Source organism: Vanacampus margaritifer, chromosome 10, assembly GCF_051991255.1.
Source record: "Vanacampus margaritifer isolate UIUO_Vmar chromosome 10, RoL_Vmar_1.0, whole genome shotgun sequence".
NCBI classification, from domain to species: Eukaryota; Metazoa; Chordata; class Actinopteri; order Syngnathiformes; family Syngnathidae; genus Vanacampus; species Vanacampus margaritifer.
This window is the reverse complement of record NC_135441.1, coordinates 7,100,484-7,122,291: the sequence shown is the minus strand read 5'-3', so window position 1 is coordinate 7,122,291 and position 21,808 is coordinate 7,100,484. Positions and strand designations below refer to the sequence as shown.

Genomic DNA, 21,808 nt, shown 5'->3' with positions numbered 1-21,808 from the left:
TTTATCATGCTAACTGACTTATTTTTACACAGTCCGTTCTATATTGAAACACTGTGATGATGTTATGTTACTTTGTTTACTAGCATGGAACAAATAACTGTCGTAGTGGCAAGCTATGCGGTAATTTCATGAATATGACTGCGGATCCAGAGTGAAAAACCCCAAGCACAAAGAGGAAAACCCCCATTATTAAATAGTGAAATGCGCTTAATAGTTTTGAAGAAGGTGAATTTTAAAACTAAGCTGTGTGTTCGTGCAGTTGGAGTGGACGCTAACTATCTGTTTCGTTAATGTGATTTGAAACACGCAATTCGACACCTCTGTTACAATCTTTGTTAGAGTGTACGTTTACTAGTAAAATGTATGAACATTTAGCTACTAATTAAAACATTTATCTACTAACCTCGCAAAAAATTATCGCTACAAATCAGTGAATACTTTGTGGGCTGCCAGTTCTTTCTGTTGATTGCTGCTATCAATTGACGTATTTTGTCTTCATTAGTAGGTATGCGATAAAAAGCAACATTTGGTTTACTCCTTTGTCTGTGTGTACAACCGACCACAAAGCAAGATATAACCATTTTATAAGATAATCGATTCGATAAAGGACTTTACGCTGTATGAGATTCAATGGTTACAATACAGGCAATTACAGTCCAATTATAGTCTAAAGTCTAGACACTATACAGTCACAATCATTCAATAGGGCACAGTCAGCTCTTTTGAGCAAATATCAGACTGGAATACAGAGACAGGCGGAGGGAGGCCAAGGAAAACTGGAAATATCGATTATAGTTTTACAATGACAACAATGTAACAGAGGCCAACACAGTTACTAATCCCAGAATACTCAATTATTCTCTGAGGACAAAAAAACAGCCAAAGAACAAAATCAAATGTTTCAGCACACCCATGTCTTAAATTCATAAACACAAGTGATCGAGAAGACAATTATCTGTTGACACAGGATTGTCACCCTGGTGATATGGCATTTGCCATTTGCCTCCACACACCACGCATGCCAATGTCATCCTGTCCCATGATGAGAAATTGATTTCATGGTTGAGTGGCAGTCAGCAGGAAGGAAAGAAACCATAAGAAAAAAACTGAGGGAGAGGATAAGAGATGGAGTGGTGGCTAAGCAATTGAGCTACAGAAGCAAAACGTAACCTCTAATGATGCATCTTTATTTGCAGCCCTTTGCAAATATACTAAACAAAACAGACAGTACCAGCAACAAGCATGGAGGCATAGAGTTTTGAAAGTTCAAAAGAACACACAGGACATTTGTGCGTGGAGGGGTCAGTTAGACATGGAACAATAAAAGCTGTGGAAAACTGCTGGCTGAGCAGAGGCCCGCATAGGAGAGCACATTATAGCCCGGGATGTGGAATTGTCTGGCCACACAATAATGCCCCATTACCTCACTAGGATGGGGAGCGCTCTCTGAAACATGAGAGGGCTGTTTGATGTTCATCCGTGAAGGCTTGCTCTTACTGTAACGAAACAACGAGTAGTAGGGAATGGCAGAGGAGTAGGAGAAATATAAACCACACTCGATATTAGACCAAAGTTATGATGTCATGTTTTGTCGCCACAAACAACCCTACCCCCACCCCCCTCTTTCCTCTTCTGTCTTCCTGTGTTCACCACCCCTTTTTTTCTCTGGGGCACAAATGGTGCCCTGTGATTGGTTAATAGTGCCATAGAGATGCTGAGAATATCCACCAACCAGGGCACGGGTGCCCTATCAGACCGTTACCACAGCAACCCTTAACAACCACAGCGATAGTGCATGTGTTCGCTCAAATGCACTCACAAATTCACATATGGATTCATGCAATGCAAGTGACATCAGTGCGTGTGTGTGTATGTGATACAGGTACATGTGAGGAACGTGTCACAAGTCCCCTAGGAGTAGCCCTCCGTGTCTTCGTCTAGTGTAGAATGACATAATGCTGTTGTAATACACAAACTACACAAGCTGAGAGATGATTTGAACAATATGCTCTCTATAGCGCACATCTATTTTTGCTACATCCCTAACAAAGTTATGAGCACTAATCTGAAGACAGACAGAAACAAATAGACAAACGGATGGTGTGAAAAATGATAATGAAAAAAGACTTCACACCGACCAGCTGATATTTTGAATTTTTTGCAACATCTGTGATCACCTGTAATGTTGTAATTTTATGGATGAGCGAGGACCGACACCCGGCCTCATTTCAAGGTATTGGTTCTTGCAACGGCAGCCGATATCAGTATTATTTTTGGGCCATTTATTTTAATTGTATCAATTTGATTTATTTTAATAAACCAAATGCCTCGTTTATGATACAAGCCTCAAAATAAGCGGTCTCTGATTGCAGTTTTCAATTAAAAAATGTGGATTTTGCAAGCCAAATGGACACACTACAAGCGGGGGCACCGCACTTACACATGGATTATATACTGTACCACTACGGAATTATGTTGTTAAAATAAAAATAAATAAAAAAAACAGGCATGTGCGCTTTTACAGAGAGTACTTTTTTAATTTCACTTAGTTGAAAATGTCATTAGTGCACAGTTACAGTAAATCCACTGTTGTTGTTGCACTTCATCACAATAAAGGTGTATTGACAGCTGGAATGTGAAGAGACGTTTAAAAGGGAATCAACCACCAAAAATAATTTTGTCAATATGTTCTATGTAGCCCCACTAGTCTAAATATTGTCTTCTGGTTGATACAGTATTGTGTTAGTGGAATATGAAATAAGCAGCAAAATCTAGCCGTCAGGGGCGGCCATTTTGCCACGTGCTGTCGACTGAAGATTTCATTACAGTTGCTCAGGTCTCAGGTAACAACCAATCACAGCTCAGCTTCAGAAAATAACTGTGAGCTGTGATTGGTCATTGCCTGAGCCCTGAGCAACAGTTATGTCATCTTCTGTTGACAGCAAGTGGCAATATGGCCGCCCACTGTAATGGATAAAAATTGCTGGATCATGCTTCATAAAACTTAGTCAACAAATGTAATATTAATCAGAATGTCATGTTTAGACCAGTGAGGTCACATAACATATTATTGTCAAGAAATGTTTACGGTTGACTCCCACTTTAATAAGTGCTGTGGTTGGGTTGTGGTAACTGAATTTTGACAACACATGTGCCGGACTTACATATGAATTCATACCCAAGTCCGTGTGTGTCTTCCAAACATTTGCTGACGCTTCTCTGCCACCAAGAACCATCTGAATGATAAGTAAGCTTTAAACACAGACAAAGCAAGTTAATGTTGGCTAATGTCTATATATTCGTTGAACATTCAGTTCGCTCAAACTACCCACCGAACTATCCGTCAAAAGATTGAACATATATTCCGTCTGTGTTCAGGTCTTTTGTTTTAGTAGTTGGTAATGTGACACCAGTAGTGCAGCTCAAAATGATGTCTGTCAATATGGAGTAATGGGTGTGGCGTTCGTTGATAATTCCCCCACGGAACTGATGTTTGTTGAGTGTGTTCACGAGGGGGAAGTTAGAGTGACGGACTTCCTGTTTTGGTTGTTAAGTGATGTTAAGTAAAGTCTTTTGTGACACTCCTCCTGCGTCTCCTTGGCTTCGGCACTACCGACGTCAGTTCTGAAGTCTGCAGGGGTTTTGGGAGACGTCCGCGGCTGCCTGGTTCGCGCAGGCGGAAGCTCAGTTCGCGCTGAGCGGCATTACTGATGACGACACGCGCTAATACTACGTTGTTTCGGCGCTGGAAGTGCTACTGGTGCAAGAGTGGTGGGATTCGTCACGTCACCTCCTGCTCAGTTCAAGTATGCGACATTCAAGGCTCTTCTCCTTAAGATATTCGAGCTGTCACGGTCAGAGCATGCTCTACGACTTTTCGCTATCAGAGGGCTGGGGGACAGTAAGCCTTCTGAGCTCATGGAGTGGATGCTGAACCTCCTGGGCTATGAGGAGCCAAACTTTCTTTTTATGGAGCTGTTTCTCTGCCACTTGCCGCCCCATGTTCAGACTGCTCTCGCCAACACCACTATCACTGTGCCACGTGCTTTAGCGGAGGAGGTGGACCGCTTCTTCCTCGCCACCCAACATTATGCTACCGATGTGCTTGCTCCAACACGTAGTTACACTCCCCTGGACAACAGGGGGCGGGCAAGAAGGAGCCCCGCTACCACTGAAGGTCATAGTACCCAGGGAATGTGCTATTTCCATGCTTGCTTCGGTGCTAAGGCCAAGTGGTGCTGTTCCCCTTGCAGTTATGAAGGTGCGGGAAGCGCTAAATCCTGCGCCCTGTAGCAGCCATGGGCGCAGGTGTGAAAGACCGGCTGTTGTTTTTAGTAGATTCCCTCTTCGGCCTCAAGTTCCTTTGTGACACCGGCGCTACGAGGAGTGTGCTGCCGGCCTCAGCAAGCGATGCTGCCGGCAGGACGCATGGCCCCCCTTACTTCTGCGGACTACACCCCTATTCACTTTTATGGCACAAAGACAGTGGACTTGTGTTTCGTCGGAAAACGTTACTCGTGGGACTTCGTCACGCCTGACATCTCCTTTGCCATCATTGGTACTGATTTCCAAAGCCAGCTGGGATAGGCTCCAGCACCCCCGCGACCCTTGTGAGGAAAAGCGGTCAAGAAAATGGATGGATGGATGGATGGATGGTACTGATTTCCTGTGCGCACACGGTCTGCTGGTGGACGTCGAGGGGGGCCGGTTGGTGGAAGCACAAACTTTAGTTTCAATACCTTGTATCCGTCACGAGACGACATATGGCGGTCTCTAATACTCACTCTCCGGGGGTGATAAGTTTCAGCGCCTCCTCAACGAGTTCCCCAGTTCCCCAGGCTGTTTGAGTTCCTGCAGATACCTTTTGGACTGAAAAATGCAGCCCAGACATTTCAAAGGCTGATGGACACGGTGCTCAGAGGGCCTTTATTTTTAATTATTTGAATGACATCCTCATTGCCAGCTCCTCGGTGGACGAGTACCTCGTGCACCTTAGGGACCTCTTCACGAGACTCCCTGTGCATGGGCTGATCATTAAAAGTGCCTTTTCGGACAGCCCTTTATCCACTTACTGTGGCATCTCATCAGCAAGGATGGGGCCGCCAAGCTTCCGGCAAGAGTGGTGGCCGTCCGTCTCTGCTTCCCACTTCCGCCCTCTGCTCGAGCGCTCTGGGAATGGTGACATTCAACCATCATTTCATCCGCCAGGCGGCCCCACATCATGCACCTGGTTCATTAAATTAACTTTGGATCATGGCAACGGCAATGTCCGATCTGTGGGCCGAAATTGGCCTGCCGCCAATTATATCTGACCTGCCAGATGACAATGATATAAACAACAACTGATAATCAGGGATCTCACAAACGTCATAGTATTTGAAGAGCTTTAATCGTTGAGCTGCATAAGCACATTACACTGAGGTCCAGGTGGATGATGGAGCTTCTTCGGCACTAACAAAATCCAGTATAGGTTATTAGAAGAATTGGTTACAAAGGACAGTCCAGTGCACCATAAATCTTGAGTTACAATGGATTAACAGTCCATCATCTTAACCACTCGGTCACCTCATCTCCTTCTCCTTGTCAAACAGTCCAGTGCCCCGTACCTCTTGAGCATCGACCACACCCTCTGAGGGACACTGCTGAGAGTGTTCTTAAAGTAGCACAGTAGTGTTGAAAATACTAAACCACGATGAGGATGGGATTCAAAACTATGCGTGTAGAACACAATGGATTAGCAGTCCATCGTCTTAACCACTCGGTCACCTCATCTTCTTTTCCTTGTCAAACAGTCCAGTGCCCCATACAATAAGACACTGAGGTCCACGTGGATGATGCAGCTTCTTCTGCACACATTAATTTCAATGGACGTTATTAGAAGAACTGGTGACAAAGGACAGTCTAGTACCCCATAACTCTTGAGTGTCACCCATATTCTGTGAGGGAAACTGCTGAAAGCGTTTTCAAAGTAGCAAAGTAGTGTTGAAAGTACTAAACACGATGAGGATGGGATTCGAACCCATGCGTGTAGAACACAATGGATTAGCAGTCCATCACCTTAACCACTCAGTCACCTCATCTGCTTCTCCTTGTCAAACAGTCCAGTGCCACATAACTCTTGAGCATCACCCACACCCTCTGAGTGACACTGCTGAAACTGTTCTTAAAGTATCAAAGTAGTGTTGAAAATAGTAAACCACGATGAGGACGGGCTTCGAACCCTTGCGTGTAGAACACAATGGATTAGCAGTCCATCACCTTAACCACTCGGTCACCTCATCTTCTTCTACTTGTCAAACAGTCCAGTGCCCCATACAATGAGACACTGAGGTCCACGTGGATGACGGAGCTTCTTCTGCACCCATAAATTTCAATGGACGTTATTAGAAGAACTGGTGACAAAGGACAGTCCAGTGCCCCATAACTCTTGAGCATCACCCAAACCCTCTGAGGGACACTGCTGAAAGTGTTCTTAAAGTAGCAAAGTAGTGTTGAAAGTACTAAACACGATGAGGATGGATTTCAAACCCATGAGTGTAGAACACAATGGATTAGCAGTCCATCACCACTGATTTGTGTTGCACAGCCAATCGGGTGTCTGTATTTACAACACAGCTACCGTTTGGCTGCATAAGCACATTACAATGAGACACTGGGGTCCAGGTGGATGATGGAGCTTCTTCGACACCCAGAAATTTCAATGGACGTTATTAGAAGAACTGGTGACAAATTACAGTCCAGTGTCCCATAACTCTTGAGTATCACCCATATCCTGTGAGGGAAACTGCTGAAAGTGTTCTCAAAGTAGCGTTGAAAATACTAAACCACAATGAGGAGGAGATTCGAACCCATGGGTGTAGAACACTGAAGAACTTGTTTTGCTGCAAAAATAATGAGTCGTTCTCCACTTGAAGCACTTCACTTCCTGATCTGTGTTGCACAGCCAATCGGGTGTCTGTATTTACAACGCAGCTACCGTTTGGCTGCATAAGCACATTACAATGAGACACTGAGGTCCAGGTGGATGATGGAGCTTCTTCTGCACTAAAAAGTATCCAGTATAGGTTATTATAAGAACTGGTGACAAAGGGCAGTCCAATGCCCCGTACCTCTTGAGCATCGACCACACCCTCCGAGGGACACTGCTGAAAGTGTTCTTAAAGTAGCAGAGTAGTGTTGAAAATACTAAACCACGATGAGGATGGGATTTGAACCCATGCGTGTAGAACACAATGGATTAGCAGTCCATCACCTCAGCCACTCGGTCACCTCATCTTCTTCTACTTGTCAAACAGTCCAGTGCCCCATACAATGAGACACTGAGGTCCACGTGTATGATGGAGCTTCTTCTGCACCCATAAATTTCAATGGACGTTATTAGAAGAACTGGTGACAAAGGACAGTCCAGTGCCCCATAACTCTTGAGCATCACCCATATCCTGTGAGGGAAACTGCTGAAAGTGTTCTCAAAGTAGCAAAGTAGAGTTGAAAATGCTAACCACGATGAGGATGGAATTGGAACCCATGCATGCAGAACACAATGGATTAGCAGTCCATCAACTTGGTCTCAGTCACCTCATCTTCTTCTCCTTGTCAAAGAGTCCAGTGCCCCATACAATGATACACTGAGGTCCACGTGGATATTGGAGCTTCTTCTGCACCCATAAATTTCAATGGACTTATTAGAAGAACTGGTGACAAAGGACAGTCCACTCTTGAGCATCACCCATATCCTGTGAGGGAAACTTCTGAAAGGGTTCTCAAAGTAGTAAAGTAGGGTTGAAAATACTAACCACGATGAGGATGGGATTCGAACCAATGAGTGTAGAACAGCAGTCCATCACCTTATCCACTCGGTCACCTCATCTGCTTTTCCTTGTCAAACAGTCCAGTGCCCCATAACTCTTGAGCGTCACCCACACCCTCAGAGGGACACTGCTGAAAGTGTTCTTAAAGTAGCAAAGTAGTGTCAAAAAGACTAAAGCACGATGAGGATGGGATTCGAACCCATGCGTGTAGAACACAATGGATTAGCAGTCCATCACCTTAACCACTCAGTCAACTCATCTGCTTTTCTTTGTCAAACAGTCTAGTGCCCCATAACTCTTGAGCATCACCCACACCCTCTGAGGGACACTGCTGAAAGTGTTCTTAAGGTAGCAGAGTAGTGTTGCAAATACTAAACAGCTATGAGGATGGGATTCGAAATCATGCGTGTAGAACACAATGGATTAGCAGTCCATCACCTTAACCACTCGGTCACCTCATCTTCATCTACTTGTCAAACAGTCCAGTGCCCAATACAATGAGACACTGAGGTCCACGTGGATGAAGAAGCTTCTTCTGCACCCATAAATTTCAATGGACGTTATTAGAATAACTGGTAACAAAGGACAGTCCATTGCCCCATAACTCTTGAGCATCACCCACACCCTCTGAGGGACACTGCTGAAAGCGTTCTTAAAGTAGCAGAGTAGTGCTGAAAATACTAAACCACGATGAGGATGAGATTCAAACCCATGCGTGTAGAACACAATGGATTAGCAGTCCATCACCTTAACCACTCGGTCACCTCATCTTCTTCTACTTGTCAAACAGTCAAGTTCCCCATACAATGAGACACTGAGGTCCACGTGAATGATGGCGCTTCTTCTGCACCAATAAATTTCAATAGATGTTATTAGAAGAAGTGGTGACAAAGGACAGTCCAGTGCCCCATAACTCTTGAGCATCACCCATATCCTGTGAGGAAAAATGCTGAAAGTGTTCTCAAAGTATTAAAGTAGTGTTGAAAATACTAACCACGATGAGGATGGGATTCAAACCTATGCGTGTAGAACACAATGGATTAGAAGTCCATCACCTTAATCACTCGGTCACCTCATCCTCTTCTCCTTGTCAAACTGTCCAGTGCCCCATAACTCTTGAGCATCACCCACACCGTCTGAAGGACACTGCTGAAAGTGTTCTTAAAGTAGCAAAGTAGTGTCGAAAATACTAAACGACATTGAGGATGGGATTCGAACCCATGCGTGTAGAACACAATGGATTAGCAGTCCATCACCTTAACCACTCGGTCACCTCATCTTCTTCTACTTGTCAAAGAGTCCAGTGCCCCATAACTCTTGAGCATCACCCACATCCTCCGAGGGACACTGCTGAAAGTGTTCTAATAGTAGCAAAGTAGTGCTGAAAACACTAAATAACGATGAGAATGGGATTCGAACCCATGCGTGTAGAACACAATGGATTAGCAGTCCATCACCTTAACCACTCGGTCACCTCATCTGCTTTTCCTTGTCAAACAGTCCAGTGCCCCATAACTCTTGAGCATCACCCACACTCAGGGACACTGCTGAAAGTGTTCTTAAAGTAGCAGAGTAGTGTTGAAAATACTAAACAGCGATGAGGATGGGATTCAAACCCATGCGTGTAGAACACAATGGATTAGCAGTCCATCACCTTTATTTACTCGGTCACCTCATCTTCTTCTCCTTGTCAAAAAGGCCAGTGCCCCATACAATGAGACACTGAGGTCCACGTGGATGATGGAGCTTCTTCTGCACCCATAAATTTCAATGGACGTTATTAGAAGAACTGGTGACAAAGGACAGTCCAGTGCCCCATAACTCTTGAGCATCACCCACACCCTCCGAAGGACACTGCTGAAAATGTTCTTAAAGTAGCAAAGTAGTGTCGAAAATACTAAACCACGATGAGGATGGGATTCGAACCCATGCGTGTAGAACACAATGGATTAGCAGTCCATCACCTTAACCACTCGGTCACCTCATCTGCTTTTTCTTGTCAAACAGTCCAGTGCCCCATAACTCTTGAGCATCACCCACACCCTCTGAAGTACACTGCTGAAAGTGTTCTTAAAGGAGCCGAGTAGTGCTGAACATACTAAACCACGATGAGGATGGAATTCGAACCCATGCATGTAGAACACAAGGGATTAGCAGTCCATCACCTTAACCAATCGGTCACCTCATATTTTTCTACTTGTCAAACAGTCCAGTGCCCAATACAATGAGACACTGAGGTCCACGTGGATGACGGAGCTTCTTCTGCACCCATAAATTTCAATGGACGTTATTAGAAGAACTGGTGACAAAGGACAGTCCAGTGCCCCATAACTCTTGAGCATCACCCACACCGTCTGAGGGACACTGCTGAAAGTGTTCTTAAAGTAGCAAAGTAGTGTCGAAAATACTAAACCACGATGATGATGGGATTCGAACCCATGCATGTAGAACACAATGGATTAGCAGTACTTCACCTTAACCACTCGGTCACCTCATCTGCTTCTCCTTGTCAAACTGTCCAGTGCCCCATAAATCTTGAGCATCACCCACACCCTACGACAGAGGTGGGCAACCTCTGTCCTCGAGGGCCGTAGTCCTGCAGGTTTTGGAGGTTTCTCACTTCCAACGCAAGCTGATTCCAATCAACAGGCTCATTATCAGGCTTATGCAGAGCTTGCTGATGAGCTGATCATATATCAGCTGTGTTGGAGAAAGGCAACCTGCAAAACCTGCAGGACTCTGGCCCTCAATGCCCACCTCTGCCCTACGAGGTACACTGCTGAAAGTGTTCTTTAAGTAGCAGAGTAGTGCTGAAAATACTAAACCACGATGAGGATGGGATTCGAACCCATGCGTGTAGAACACAATGGATTAGCAGTCCATCACCTTAACCACTCGGTCACCTCATCTTCTTCTACTTGTCAAACAGTCCAGTGCCTCATACAATGAGACACTGAGGTCCACGTGGATGAAGAAGCTTCTTCTGTACCCATAAATTTCAATGGATGTTATTAGAAGAACTGGTGACCAAGGACAGTCCAGTGCCACATAACTCTTGAGCATCACCCACACCCTCTGAAGGACACTGCTGAAAGTGTTCTTAAAGTAGCAAAGTAGTGTTGAAAGTACTAAACACGAGGAGGATGGGTTTCAAACCCAAGAGTGTAGAACACAATGGATTAGCAGTACTTCACCTTAACCACTCGGTCACCTCATCTGCTTCTCCTTGTCAAACTGTCCAGTGCCCCATAACTCTTGAGCATCACCCACACCGTCTGAAGGTCTCTGCTGAAAGTGTTCTTAAAGTAGCAAAGTAGTGTCGAAAATACTAAACCACGTTGAGGATGGGATTCGAACCCATGCATGTAGAACACAATGGATTAGCAGTCCATCACCTTATCCACTCAGTCACCTCATCTGCTTTTCCTTGTCAAACAGTCCAGTGCCCCATAACTCTTGAGCATCACCCACACTCAGGGACACTGCTGAAAGTGTTCTTAAAGTAGCAGAGTAGTGTTGAAAATACTAAACAGCGATGAGGATGGGATTCAAACCCATGCGTGTAGAACACAATGGATTAGCAGTCCATCACCTTTATTTACTCGGTCACCTCATCTTCTTCTCCTTGTCAAAAAGGCCAGTGCCCCATACAATGAGACACTGAGGTCCACGTGGATGATGGAGCTTCTTCTGCACCCATAAATTTCAATAGACGTTATTAGAAGAACTGGTGACGAAGGACAGTCCAGTGCCCCATAACTCTTGAGCATCACCCACACCCTCCGAAGGACACTGCTGAAAATGTTCTTAAAGTAGCAAAGTAGTGTCGAAAATACTAAACCACGACGAGGATGGGATTCGAACCCATGCGTGTAGAACACAATGGATTAGCAGTCCATCACCTTAACCACTCGGTCACCTCATCTGCTTTTTCTTGTCAAACAGTCCAGTGCCCCATAACTCTTGAGCATCACCCACACCCTCTGAAGTACACTGCTGAAAGTGTTCTTAAAGTAGCCGAGTAGTGCTGAAAATACTAAACCACGATGAGGATGAGATTCAAACCCATGCGTGTAGAACACAATGGATTAGCAGTCCATCACCTTAACCACTCGGTCACCTCATCTTCTTCTACTTGTCAAACAGTCAAGTTCCCCATACAATGAGACACTGAGGTCCACGTGAATGATGGCGCTTCTTCTGCACCAATAAATTTCAATGGATGTTATTAGAAGAATTGGTGACAAAGGACAGTCCAGTGCCCCATAACTCTTGAGCATCACCCATATCCTGTGAGGAAAAATGCTGAAAGTGTTCTCAAAGTATTAAAGTAGTGTTGAAAATACTAACCACGATGAGGATGGGATTCAAACCTATGCGTGTAGAACACAATGGATTAGAAGTCCATCACCTTAATCACTCGGTCACCTCATCTGCTTCTCCTTGCCAAAGAGTCCAGTGCCCCATAACTCATGAGCATCACCCACACCCTCTGAGGGACACTGCTGAAAGTGTTCTTAAAGTAGCAAAGTAGTGTTGAAAATGCTAACCACGATGAGGATGGGATTTGAGCCCATGCGAGTAGAACACAAGGGATTAGCAGTCCATCACCTTTATTTACTCGGTTACCTCATCCTCTTCTCCTTGTCAAACTGTCCAGTGCCCCATAACTCTTGAGCATCACCCACACCGTCTGAAGGATACTGCTGAAAGTGTTCTTAAAGTAGCAAAGTAGTGTCGAAAATACTAAACCACGTTGAGGATGGGATTCGAACCCATGCGTGTAGAACACAATGGATTAGCAGTCCATCACCTTATCCACTCAGTCACCTCATCTGCTTTTCCTTGCCAAACAGTCCAGTGCCTCATAACTCATGAGCATCACCCACACCCTCTGAGGGACACTGCTGAAAGTGTTCTTAAAGTAGCAGAGTAGTGCTGAAAATACTAAACCACGATGAGGATGGGATTCAAACCCATGCGTGTAGAACACAATGGATTAGCAGTCCATCACCTTAACCACTCGGTCACCTCATCTTCTTCTACTTGTCAAACAGTCAAGTTCTCCATACAATGAGACACTGAGGTCCACGTGGATGATGGAGCTTCTTCTGCACCCATTAATTTCAATGGACGTTATTAGAAGAACTGGTGACAAAGGACAGTCCAGTGCCCCATAACTCTTGAGCATCACCCACATCCTCCGAGGGACACTGCTGAAAGTGTTCTAATAGTAGCAAAGTAGTGCTGAAAACACTAAATAACGATGAGAATGGGATTCGAACCCATGCGTGTAGAACACAATGGATTAGCAGTCCATCACCTTAACCACTCTGTCACCTCATCTGCTTTTCCTTGTCAAACAGTCCAGTGCCCCATAACTCTTGAGCATCACCCAAACCCTCTGATGGACACTGCTGAAAGTGTTCTTAAAGTAGCAGAATAGTGTTGAAAGTACTAAACACGATGAGGATGGGTTTCAAACCCATGAGTGTAGAACACAATGGATTAGCAGTACTTCACCTTAACCACTCGGTCACCTCATCTGCTTCTCCTTGTCAAACTGTCCAGTGCCCCATAACTCTTGAGCATCACCCACACCCTCTGATGGACACTGCTGAAAGTGTTCTTAAAGTAGCAGAATAGTGCTGAAAATACTAAACCACGATGAGGATGGGATTCGAACCCATGCGTGTAGAACACAATGGATTAGCAGTCCATCACCTTAACCACTCGGTCACCTCATCTTCTTCTACTTGTCAAACAGTCCAGTGCCTCATACAATGAGACACTGAGGTCCACGTGGATGAAGAAGCTACTTCTGCACCCATAAATTTCAATGGATGTAATTAGAAGAACTGGTGACAAAGGACAGTCCAGTGCCCCATAACTCTTGAGCATCACCCACACCCTCTGAGGGACACTAATTAAAGTGTTCTCAAAGTAGCAAAGTAGTGTTGAAAGTACTAAACACGATGAGGATGGGTTTCAAACCCATGAGTGTAGAACACAATGGATTAGCAGTCCATCACCTTAACCACTCGGTCACCTCATCTGCTTCTCCTTGTCAAACTGTCCAGTGCCCCATAACTCTTGAGCATCACCCACACCGTCTGAAGGACACTGCTGAAAGTGTTCTTAAAGTAGCAAAGTAGTGTCGAAAATACTAAACCACGTTGAGGATGGGATTCTAACCCATGCGTGTAGAACACAATGGATTAGCAGTCCATCACTTTATCCACTCAGTCACCTCATCTGCTTTTCCTTGTCAAACAGTCAAGTGCCCCATAACTCTTGAGCATCACCCACACTAAGGGACACTGCTGAAAGTGTTCTTAAAGTAGCAGAGTAGTGTTGAAAATACTAAACAGCGATGAGGATGGGATTCAAACCCATGCGTGTAGAATACAATGGATTAGCAGTCCTTCACCTTTATTTACTCGGTCACCTCATCTTCTTCTCCTTGTCAAAAAGGCCAGTGCCCCATACAATGAGACACTGAGGTCCACGTGGATGATGGAGCTTCTTCTGCACCCATAAATTTCAATGGACGTTATTAGAAGAACTGGTGACAAAGGACAGTCCAGTGCTCCATAACTCTTGAGCATCACCCACACCCTCCGAAGGACACTGCTGAAAATGTTCTTAAAGTAGCAAAGTAGTGTCGAAAATACTAAACCACGATGAGGATGGGATTCGAACCCATGCGTGTAGAACACAATGGATTAGCAGTCCATCACCTTAACCACTCGGTCACCTCATCTGCTTTTTCTTGTCAAACAGTCCAGTGCCCCATAACTCTTGAGCATCACCCACACCCTCTGAAGTACACTGCTAAAAGTGTTCTTAAAGTAGCCGAGTAGTGCTGAACATACTAAACCACGATGAGGATGGGATTCGAACCCATGCGTGTAGAACACAAGGGATTAGCAGTCCTTCACCTTAACCACTCGGTCACCTCATATTTTTCTACTTGTCAAACAGTCCAGTGCCCAATACAATGAGACACTGAGGTCCACGTGGATGACGGAGCATCTTCTGCACCCATAAATTTCAATGGACGTTATTAGAAGAACTGGTGACAAAGGACAGTCCAGTGCCCCATAACTCTTGAGCATCACCCACACCGTCTGAGGGACACTGCTGAAAGTGTTCTTAAAGTAGCAAAGTAGTGTCGAAAATACTAAACCACGATGATGATGGGATTCGAACCCATGCATGTAGAACACAATGGATTAGCAGTACTTCACCTTAACCACTCGGTCACCTCATCTGCTTCTCCTTGTCAAACTGTCCAGTGCCCCATAACTCTTGAGCATCACCCACACCCTACGACAGAGGTGGGCAACCTCTGTCCCCGAGGGCCGTAGTCCTGCAGGTTTTGGAGGTTTCTCACTTCCAACGCAAGCTGATTCCAATCAACAGGCTCATTATCAGGCTTATGCAGAGCTTGCTGATGAGCTGATCATATATCAGCTGTGTTGGAGAAAGGCAACCTGCAAAACCTGCAGGACTCTGGCCCTCAATGCCCACCTCTGCCCTACAAGGTACACTGCTGAAAGTGTTCTTTAAGTAGCAGAGTAGTGCTGAAAATACTAAACCACGATGAGGATGGGATTCGAACCCATGCGTGTAGAACACAATGGATTAGCAGTCCATCACCTTAACCACTCGGTCACCTCATCTTCTTCTACTTTTCAAACAGTCCAGTGCCTCATACAATGAGACACTGAGGTCCACGTGGATGAAGAAGCTTCTTCTGTACCCATAAATTTCAATGGATGTTATTAGAAGAACTGGTGACCAAGGACAGTCCAGTGCCACATAACTCTTGAGCATCACCCACACCCTCTGAAGGACACTGCTGAAAGTGTTCTTAAAGTAGCAAAGTAGTGTTGAAAGTACTAAACACGATGAGGATGGGTTTCAAACCCATGAGTGTAGAACACAATGGATTAGCAGTACTTCACCTTAACCACTCGGTCACCTCATCTGCTTCTCCTTGTCAAACTGTCCAGTGCCCCATAACTCTTGAGCATCACCCACACCGTCTGAGGGACACTGCTGAAAGTGTTCTTAAAGTAGCAAAGTAGTGTCGAAAATACTAAACCACGATGAGGATGGGATTCGAACCCATGCGTGTAGAACACAATGGATTAGCAGTCCATCACCTTATCCACTCGGTCACCTCATCTGCTTTTCCTTGTCAAACAGTCCAGTGCCCCATAACTCTTGAGCATCACCCACACTCAGGGACACTGCTGAAAGTGTTCTTAAAGTAGCAGAGTAGTGTTGAAAATACTAAACAGCGATGAGGATGGGATTCAAACCCATGCGTGTAGAACGCAATGGATTAGCAGTCCATCACCTTTATTTACTCGGTCACCTCATCTTCTTCTCCTTGTCAAACAGTCCAGTGCCCCATACAATGAGACACTGAGGTCCACGTGGATGTTGGAGCTTCTTCTGCACCCATAAATTTCAATGGACGTTATTAGAAGAACTGGTGACAAAGGACAGTCCAGTGCCCCATAACTCTTGAGCATCACCCACACCCTCCGAAGGACACTGCTGAAAGTGTTCTTAAAGTAGCAAAGTAGTGTCGAAAATAGTAAACCACGATGAGGATGGGATTCGAACCCATGCGTGTAGAACACAATGGATTAGCAGTCCATCACCTTAACCACTCAGTCACCTCATCTGCTTCTCCTTGTCAAACTGTCCAGTGCCCCATAACTCTTGAGCATAGTCACATACAATGAAACACTGAGGTCCACGTGGATGAAGAAGCTACTTCTGCACCCATAAATTTCAATGGATGTAATTAGAAGAACTGGTGACAAAGGACAGTCCAGTGCCCCATAACTCTTGAGCATCACCCACACCCTCTGAGGGACACTAATTAAAGTGTTCTCAAAGTAGCAAAGTAGTGTTGAATGTACTAAACACGATGAGGATGGGTTTCAAACCCATGAGTGTAGAACACAATGGATTAGCAGTCCATCACCTTAACCACTCGGTCACCTCATCTGCTTCTCCTTGTCAAACTGTCCAGTGCCCCATAACTCTTGAGCATCACCCACACCGTCCGAAGGACACTGCTGAAAGTGTTCTTAAAGTAGCGTCGAAAATACTAAACCACGTTGAGGATGGGATTCGAACCCATGCGTGTAGAACACAATGGATTAGCAGTCCATCACCTTATCCACTCAGTCACCTCATCTTCTTCTACTTGTCAAACAGTCCAGTGCCTCATACAATGAGACACTGAGGTCCACGTGGATGAAGAAGCTTCTTCTGTACCCATAAATTTCAATGGATGTTATTAGAAGAACTGGTGACCAAGGACAGTCCAGTGCCACATAACTCTTGAGCATCACCCACACCCTCTGAAGGACACTGCTGAAAGTGTTCTTAAAGTAGCAAAGTAGTGTTGAAAGTACTAAACACGATGAGGATGGGTTTCAAACCCATGAGTGTAGAACACAATGGATTAGCAGTCCATCACCTTAACCACTCGGTCACCTCATCTGCTTCTCCTTGTCAAACTGTCCAGTGCCCCATAACTCTTGAGCATCACCCACACCGTCTGAAGGACACTGCTGAAAGTGTTCTTAAAGTAGCGTCGAAAATACTAAACCACGTTGAGGATGGGATTCTAACCCATGCGTGTAGAACACAATGGATTAGCAGTCCATCACCTTATCCACTCAGTCACCTCATCTGCTTTTCCTTGTCAAACAGTCCAGTGCCCCATAACTCTTGAGCATCACCCACACTAAGGGACACTGCTGAAAGTGTTCTTAAAGTAGCAGAGTAGTGTTGAAAATACTAAACAGCGATGAGGATGGGATTCAAACCCATGCGTGTAGAACACAATGGATTAGCAGTCCTTCACCTTTATTTACTCGGTCACCTCATCTTCTTCTCCTTGTCAAAAAGGCCAGTGCCCCATACAATGAGACACTGAGGTCCACGTGGATGATGGAGCTTCTTCTGCACCCATAAATTTCAATGGACGTTATTAGAAGAACTGGTGACAAAGGACAGTCCAGTGCTCCATAACTCTTGAGCATCACCCACACCCTCCGAAGGACACTGCTGAAAATGTTCTTAAAGTAGCAAAGTAGTGTCGAAAATACTAAACCACGATGAGGATGGGATTCGAACCCATGCGTGTAGAACACAATGGATTAGCAGTCCATCACCTTAACCACTCGGTCACCTCATCTGCTTTTTCTTGTCAAACAGTCCAGTGCCCCATAACTCTTGAGCATCACCCACACCCTCTGAAGTACACTGCTAAAAGTGTTCTTAAAGTAGCCGAGTAGTGCTGAACATACTAAACCACGATGAGGATGGGATTCGAACCCATGCGTGTAGAACACAAAGGATTAGCAGTCCTTCACCTTAACCACTCGGTCACCTCATATTTTTCTACTTGTCAAACAGTCCAGTGCCCAATACAATGAGACACTGAGGTCCACGTGGATGACGGAGCATCTTCTGCACCCATAAATTTCAATGGACGTTATTAGAAGAACTGGTGACAAAGGACAGTCCAGTGCCCCATAACTCTTGAGCATCACCCACACCGTCTGAGGGACACTGCTGAAAGTGTTCTTAAAGTAGCAAAGTAGTGTCGAAAATACTAAACCACGATGATGATGGGATTCGAACCCATGCATGTAGAACACAATGGATTAGCAGTACTTCACCTTAACCACTCGGTCACCTCATCTGCTTCTCCTTGTCAAACTGTCCAGTGCCCCATAACTCTTGAGCATCACCCACACCCTACGACAGAGGTGGGCAACCTCTGTCCCCGAGGGCCGTAGTCCTGCAGGTTTTGGAGGTTTCTCACTTCCAACGCAAGCTGATTCCAATCAACAGGCTCATTATCAGGCTTATGCAGAGCTTGCTGATGAGCTGATCATATATCAGCTGTGTTGGAGAAAGGCAACCTGCAAAACCTGCAGGACTCTGGCCCTCAATGCCCACCTCTGCCCTACAAGGTACACTGCTGAAAGTGTTCTTTAAGTAGCAGAGTAGTGCTGAAAATACTAAACCACGATGAGGATGGGATTCGAACCCATGCGTGTAGAACACAATGGATTAGCAGTCCATCACCTTAACCACTCGGTCACCTCATCTTCTTCTACTTTTCAAACAGTCCAGTGCCTCATACAATGAGACACTGAGGTCCACGTGGATGAAGAAGCTTCTTCTGTACCCATAAATTTCAATGGATGTTATTAGAAGAACTGGTGACCAAGGACAGTCCAGTGCCACATAACTCTTGAGCATCACCCACACCCTCTGAAGGACACTGCTGAAAGTGTTCTTGAAGTAGCAAAGTAGTGTTGAAAGTACTAAACACGATGAGGATGGGTTTCAAACCCATGAGTGTAGAACACAATGGATTAGCAGTACTTCACCTTAACCACTCGGTCACCTCATCTGCTTCTCCTTGTCAAACTGTCCAGTGCCCCATAACTCTTGAGCATCACCCACACCGTCTGAGGGACACTGCTGAAAGTGTTCTTAAAGTAGCAAAGTAGTGTCGAAAATACTAAACCACGATGAGGATGGGATTCGAACCCATGCGTGTAGAACACAATGGATTAGCAGTCCATCACCTTATCCACTCGGTCACCTCATCTGCTTTTCCTTGTCAAACAGTCCAGTGCCCCATAACTCTTGAGCATCACCCACACTCAGGGACACTGCTGAAAGTGTTCTTAAAGTAGCAGAGTAGTGTTGAAAATACTAAACAGCGATGAGGATGGGATTCAAACCCATGCGTGTAGAACGCAATGGATTAGCAGTCCATCACCTTTATTTACTTGGTCACCTCATCTTCTTCTCCTTGTCAAACAGTCCAGTGCCCCATACAATGAGACACTGAGGTCCACGTGGATGTTGGAGCTTCTTCTGCACCCATAAATTTCAATGGACGTTATTAGAAGAACTGGTGACAAAGGACAGTCCAGTGCCCCATAACTCTTGAGCATCACCCACACCCTCCGAAGGACACTGCTGAAAGTGTTCTTAAAGTAGCAAAGTAGTGTCGAAAATAGTAAACCACGATGAGGATGGGATTCGAACCCATGCGTGTAGAACACAATAGATTAGCAGTCCATCACCTTAACCACTCAGTCACCTCATCTGCTTCTCCTTGTCAAACTGTCCAGTGCCCCATAACTCTTGAGCATAGTCACATACAATGAGACACTGAGGTCCACGTGGATGAAGAAGCTACTTCTGCACCCATAAATTTCAATTGATGTAATTAGAAGAACTGGTGACAAAGGACAGTCCAGTGCCCCATAACTCTTGAGCATCACCCACACCCTCTGAGGGACACTAATTAAAGTGTTCTCAAAGTAGCAAAGTAGTGTTGAAAGTACTAAACACGATGAGGATGGGTTTCAAACCCATGAGTGTAGAACACAATGGATTAGCAGTCCATCACCTTAACCACTCGGTCACCTCATCTGCTTCTCCTTGTCAAACTGTCCAGTGCCCCATAACTCTTGAGCATCACCCACACCGTCCGAAGGACACTGCTGAAAGTGTTCTTAAAGTAGCAAAGTAGTGTCGAAAATACTAAACCACGTTGAGGATGGGATTCAAACCTATGCGTGTAGAACACAATGGATTAGAAGTCCATCACCTTAATCACTCGGTCACCTCATCTGCTTCTTCTTGTCAAACTGTCCAGTGCCCCATAACTCTTGAGCATCACCCACACCCTACGACAGAGGTGGGCAATCTCTGTCCTCGAGGGCCGTAGTCCTGCAGGTTTTGGAGGTTTCTCACTTCCAACGCAAGCTGATTCCAATCAACAGGCTCATTATCAGGCTTATGCAGAGCTTGCTGATGAGCTGATCATATATCAGCTGTGTTGGAGAAAGGCAACCTGCAAAACCTGCAGGACTCTGGCCCTCAATGCCCACCTCTGCCCTACGAGGTACACTGCTGAAAGTGTTCTTTAAGTAGCAGAGTAGTGCTGAAAATACTAAACCACGATGAGGATGGGATTCGAACCCATGCGTGTAGAACACAATGGATTAGCAGTCCATCACCTTAACCACTCGGTCACCTCATCTTCTTCTACTTGTCAAACAGTCCAGTGCCTCATACAATGAGACACTGAGGTCCACGTGGATGAAGAAGCTTCTTCTGTACCCATAAATTTCAATGGATGTTATTAGAAGAACTGGTGACCAAGGACAGTCCAGTGCCACATAACTCTTGAGCATCACCCACACCCTCTGAAGGACACTGCTGAAAGTGTTCTTAAAGTAGCAAAGTAGTGTTGAAAGTACTAAACACGATGAGGATGGGTTTCAAACCCATGAGTGTAGAACACAATGGATTAGCAGTACTTCACCTTAACCACTCGGTCACCTCATCTGCTTCTCCTTGTCAAACTGTCCAGTGCCCCATAACTCTTGAGCATCACCCACACCGTCTGAGGGACACTGCTGAAAGTGTTCTTAAAGTAGCAAAGTAGTGTCGAAAATACTAAACCACGATGAGGATGGGATTCGAACCCATGCGTGTAGAACACAATGGATTAGCAGTCCATCATCTTATCCACTCGGTCACCTCATCTGCTTTTCCTTGTCAAACAGTCCAGTGCCCCATAACTCTTGAGCATCACCCACACTAAGGGACACTGCTGAAAGTGTTCTTAAAGTAGCAGAGTAGTGTTGAAAATACTAAACAGCGATGAGGATGGGATTCAAACCCATGCGTGTAGAACGCAATCGATTAGCAGTCCATCACCTTTATTTACTCGGTCACCTCATCTTCTTCTCCTTGTCAAACAGTCCAGTGCCCCATACATTGAGACACTGAGGTCCACGTGGATGTTGGAGCTTCTTCTGCACCCATAAATTTCAATGGACGTTATTAGAAGAACTGGTGACAAAGGACAGTCCAGTGCCCCATAACTCTTGAGCATCACCCACACCCTCCGAAGGACACTGCTG

General features: G+C 45.2%; 1 protein-coding gene and 40 non-coding genes across 42 annotated transcripts in view; all 41 read right to left on the bottom strand.

Annotated features, from left to right (window-relative positions):
- The window catches only part of ablim3 (actin binding LIM protein family, member 3), a 108,397-nt gene that overhangs the window by 56,245 nt on the left and 30,344 nt on the right, over positions 1-21,808 (bottom strand). The window lies entirely within an intron of this gene.
- On the bottom strand, positions 5,999-6,080 carry trnas-gcu (transfer RNA serine (anticodon GCU)). The gene has a single exon. It is a non-coding gene; the product is annotated as a tRNA-Ser (tRNA).
- On the bottom strand, positions 6,200-6,281 carry trnas-gcu (transfer RNA serine (anticodon GCU)). Its single transcript has one exon. It is a non-coding gene; the product is annotated as a tRNA-Ser (tRNA).
- Positions 7,194-7,275, bottom strand: trnas-gcu (transfer RNA serine (anticodon GCU)). Its single transcript has one exon. It is a non-coding gene; the product is annotated as a tRNA-Ser (tRNA).
- Positions 7,987-8,068, bottom strand: trnas-gcu (transfer RNA serine (anticodon GCU)). The gene has a single exon. It is a non-coding gene; the product is annotated as a tRNA-Ser (tRNA).
- On the bottom strand, positions 8,497-8,578 carry trnas-gcu (transfer RNA serine (anticodon GCU)). The gene has a single exon. It is a non-coding gene; the product is annotated as a tRNA-Ser (tRNA).
- trnar-ucu (transfer RNA arginine (anticodon UCU)) lies at positions 8,805-8,886 on the bottom strand. The gene has a single exon. It is a non-coding gene; the product is annotated as a tRNA-Arg (tRNA).
- trnas-gcu (transfer RNA serine (anticodon GCU)) lies at positions 9,003-9,087 on the bottom strand. The gene has a single exon. It is a non-coding gene; the product is annotated as a tRNA-Ser (tRNA).
- On the bottom strand, positions 9,207-9,288 carry trnas-gcu (transfer RNA serine (anticodon GCU)). The gene has a single exon. It is a non-coding gene; the product is annotated as a tRNA-Ser (tRNA).
- On the bottom strand, positions 9,404-9,486 carry trnas-gcu (transfer RNA serine (anticodon GCU)). The gene has a single exon. It is a non-coding gene; the product is annotated as a tRNA-Ser (tRNA).
- trnas-gcu (transfer RNA serine (anticodon GCU)) lies at positions 9,714-9,795 on the bottom strand. The gene has a single exon. It is a non-coding gene; the product is annotated as a tRNA-Ser (tRNA).
- On the bottom strand, positions 10,636-10,717 carry trnas-gcu (transfer RNA serine (anticodon GCU)). Its single transcript has one exon. It is a non-coding gene; the product is annotated as a tRNA-Ser (tRNA).
- On the bottom strand, positions 11,145-11,226 carry trnas-gcu (transfer RNA serine (anticodon GCU)). Its single transcript has one exon. It is a non-coding gene; the product is annotated as a tRNA-Ser (tRNA).
- trnas-gcu (transfer RNA serine (anticodon GCU)) lies at positions 11,342-11,424 on the bottom strand. Its single transcript has one exon. It is a non-coding gene; the product is annotated as a tRNA-Ser (tRNA).
- Positions 11,652-11,733, bottom strand: trnas-gcu (transfer RNA serine (anticodon GCU)). Its single transcript has one exon. It is a non-coding gene; the product is annotated as a tRNA-Ser (tRNA).
- trnas-gcu (transfer RNA serine (anticodon GCU)) lies at positions 11,853-11,934 on the bottom strand. The gene has a single exon. It is a non-coding gene; the product is annotated as a tRNA-Ser (tRNA).
- Positions 12,161-12,242, bottom strand: trnar-ucu (transfer RNA arginine (anticodon UCU)). Its single transcript has one exon. It is a non-coding gene; the product is annotated as a tRNA-Arg (tRNA).
- On the bottom strand, positions 12,563-12,644 carry trnas-gcu (transfer RNA serine (anticodon GCU)). The gene has a single exon. It is a non-coding gene; the product is annotated as a tRNA-Ser (tRNA).
- Positions 12,764-12,845, bottom strand: trnas-gcu (transfer RNA serine (anticodon GCU)). The gene has a single exon. It is a non-coding gene; the product is annotated as a tRNA-Ser (tRNA).
- Positions 13,073-13,154, bottom strand: trnas-gcu (transfer RNA serine (anticodon GCU)). Its single transcript has one exon. It is a non-coding gene; the product is annotated as a tRNA-Ser (tRNA).
- On the bottom strand, positions 13,474-13,555 carry trnas-gcu (transfer RNA serine (anticodon GCU)). Its single transcript has one exon. It is a non-coding gene; the product is annotated as a tRNA-Ser (tRNA).
- trnas-gcu (transfer RNA serine (anticodon GCU)) lies at positions 13,782-13,863 on the bottom strand. Its single transcript has one exon. It is a non-coding gene; the product is annotated as a tRNA-Ser (tRNA).
- On the bottom strand, positions 13,983-14,064 carry trnas-gcu (transfer RNA serine (anticodon GCU)). The gene has a single exon. It is a non-coding gene; the product is annotated as a tRNA-Ser (tRNA).
- Positions 14,490-14,571, bottom strand: trnas-gcu (transfer RNA serine (anticodon GCU)). Its single transcript has one exon. It is a non-coding gene; the product is annotated as a tRNA-Ser (tRNA).
- trnas-gcu (transfer RNA serine (anticodon GCU)) lies at positions 14,691-14,772 on the bottom strand. Its single transcript has one exon. It is a non-coding gene; the product is annotated as a tRNA-Ser (tRNA).
- On the bottom strand, positions 15,412-15,493 carry trnas-gcu (transfer RNA serine (anticodon GCU)). Its single transcript has one exon. It is a non-coding gene; the product is annotated as a tRNA-Ser (tRNA).
- On the bottom strand, positions 15,921-16,002 carry trnas-gcu (transfer RNA serine (anticodon GCU)). Its single transcript has one exon. It is a non-coding gene; the product is annotated as a tRNA-Ser (tRNA).
- On the bottom strand, positions 16,118-16,200 carry trnas-gcu (transfer RNA serine (anticodon GCU)). The gene has a single exon. It is a non-coding gene; the product is annotated as a tRNA-Ser (tRNA).
- trnas-gcu (transfer RNA serine (anticodon GCU)) lies at positions 16,428-16,509 on the bottom strand. Its single transcript has one exon. It is a non-coding gene; the product is annotated as a tRNA-Ser (tRNA).
- On the bottom strand, positions 16,757-16,838 carry trnas-gcu (transfer RNA serine (anticodon GCU)). The gene has a single exon. It is a non-coding gene; the product is annotated as a tRNA-Ser (tRNA).
- trnas-gcu (transfer RNA serine (anticodon GCU)) lies at positions 16,950-17,031 on the bottom strand. Its single transcript has one exon. It is a non-coding gene; the product is annotated as a tRNA-Ser (tRNA).
- Positions 17,258-17,339, bottom strand: trnas-gcu (transfer RNA serine (anticodon GCU)). The gene has a single exon. It is a non-coding gene; the product is annotated as a tRNA-Ser (tRNA).
- Positions 17,451-17,532, bottom strand: trnas-gcu (transfer RNA serine (anticodon GCU)). Its single transcript has one exon. It is a non-coding gene; the product is annotated as a tRNA-Ser (tRNA).
- On the bottom strand, positions 17,958-18,039 carry trnas-gcu (transfer RNA serine (anticodon GCU)). The gene has a single exon. It is a non-coding gene; the product is annotated as a tRNA-Ser (tRNA).
- trnas-gcu (transfer RNA serine (anticodon GCU)) lies at positions 18,159-18,240 on the bottom strand. The gene has a single exon. It is a non-coding gene; the product is annotated as a tRNA-Ser (tRNA).
- On the bottom strand, positions 18,880-18,961 carry trnas-gcu (transfer RNA serine (anticodon GCU)). The gene has a single exon. It is a non-coding gene; the product is annotated as a tRNA-Ser (tRNA).
- On the bottom strand, positions 19,389-19,470 carry trnas-gcu (transfer RNA serine (anticodon GCU)). Its single transcript has one exon. It is a non-coding gene; the product is annotated as a tRNA-Ser (tRNA).
- On the bottom strand, positions 19,896-19,977 carry trnas-gcu (transfer RNA serine (anticodon GCU)). The gene has a single exon. It is a non-coding gene; the product is annotated as a tRNA-Ser (tRNA).
- Positions 20,225-20,306, bottom strand: trnas-gcu (transfer RNA serine (anticodon GCU)). The gene has a single exon. It is a non-coding gene; the product is annotated as a tRNA-Ser (tRNA).
- trnas-gcu (transfer RNA serine (anticodon GCU)) lies at positions 20,838-20,919 on the bottom strand. Its single transcript has one exon. It is a non-coding gene; the product is annotated as a tRNA-Ser (tRNA).
- trnas-gcu (transfer RNA serine (anticodon GCU)) lies at positions 21,347-21,428 on the bottom strand. The gene has a single exon. It is a non-coding gene; the product is annotated as a tRNA-Ser (tRNA).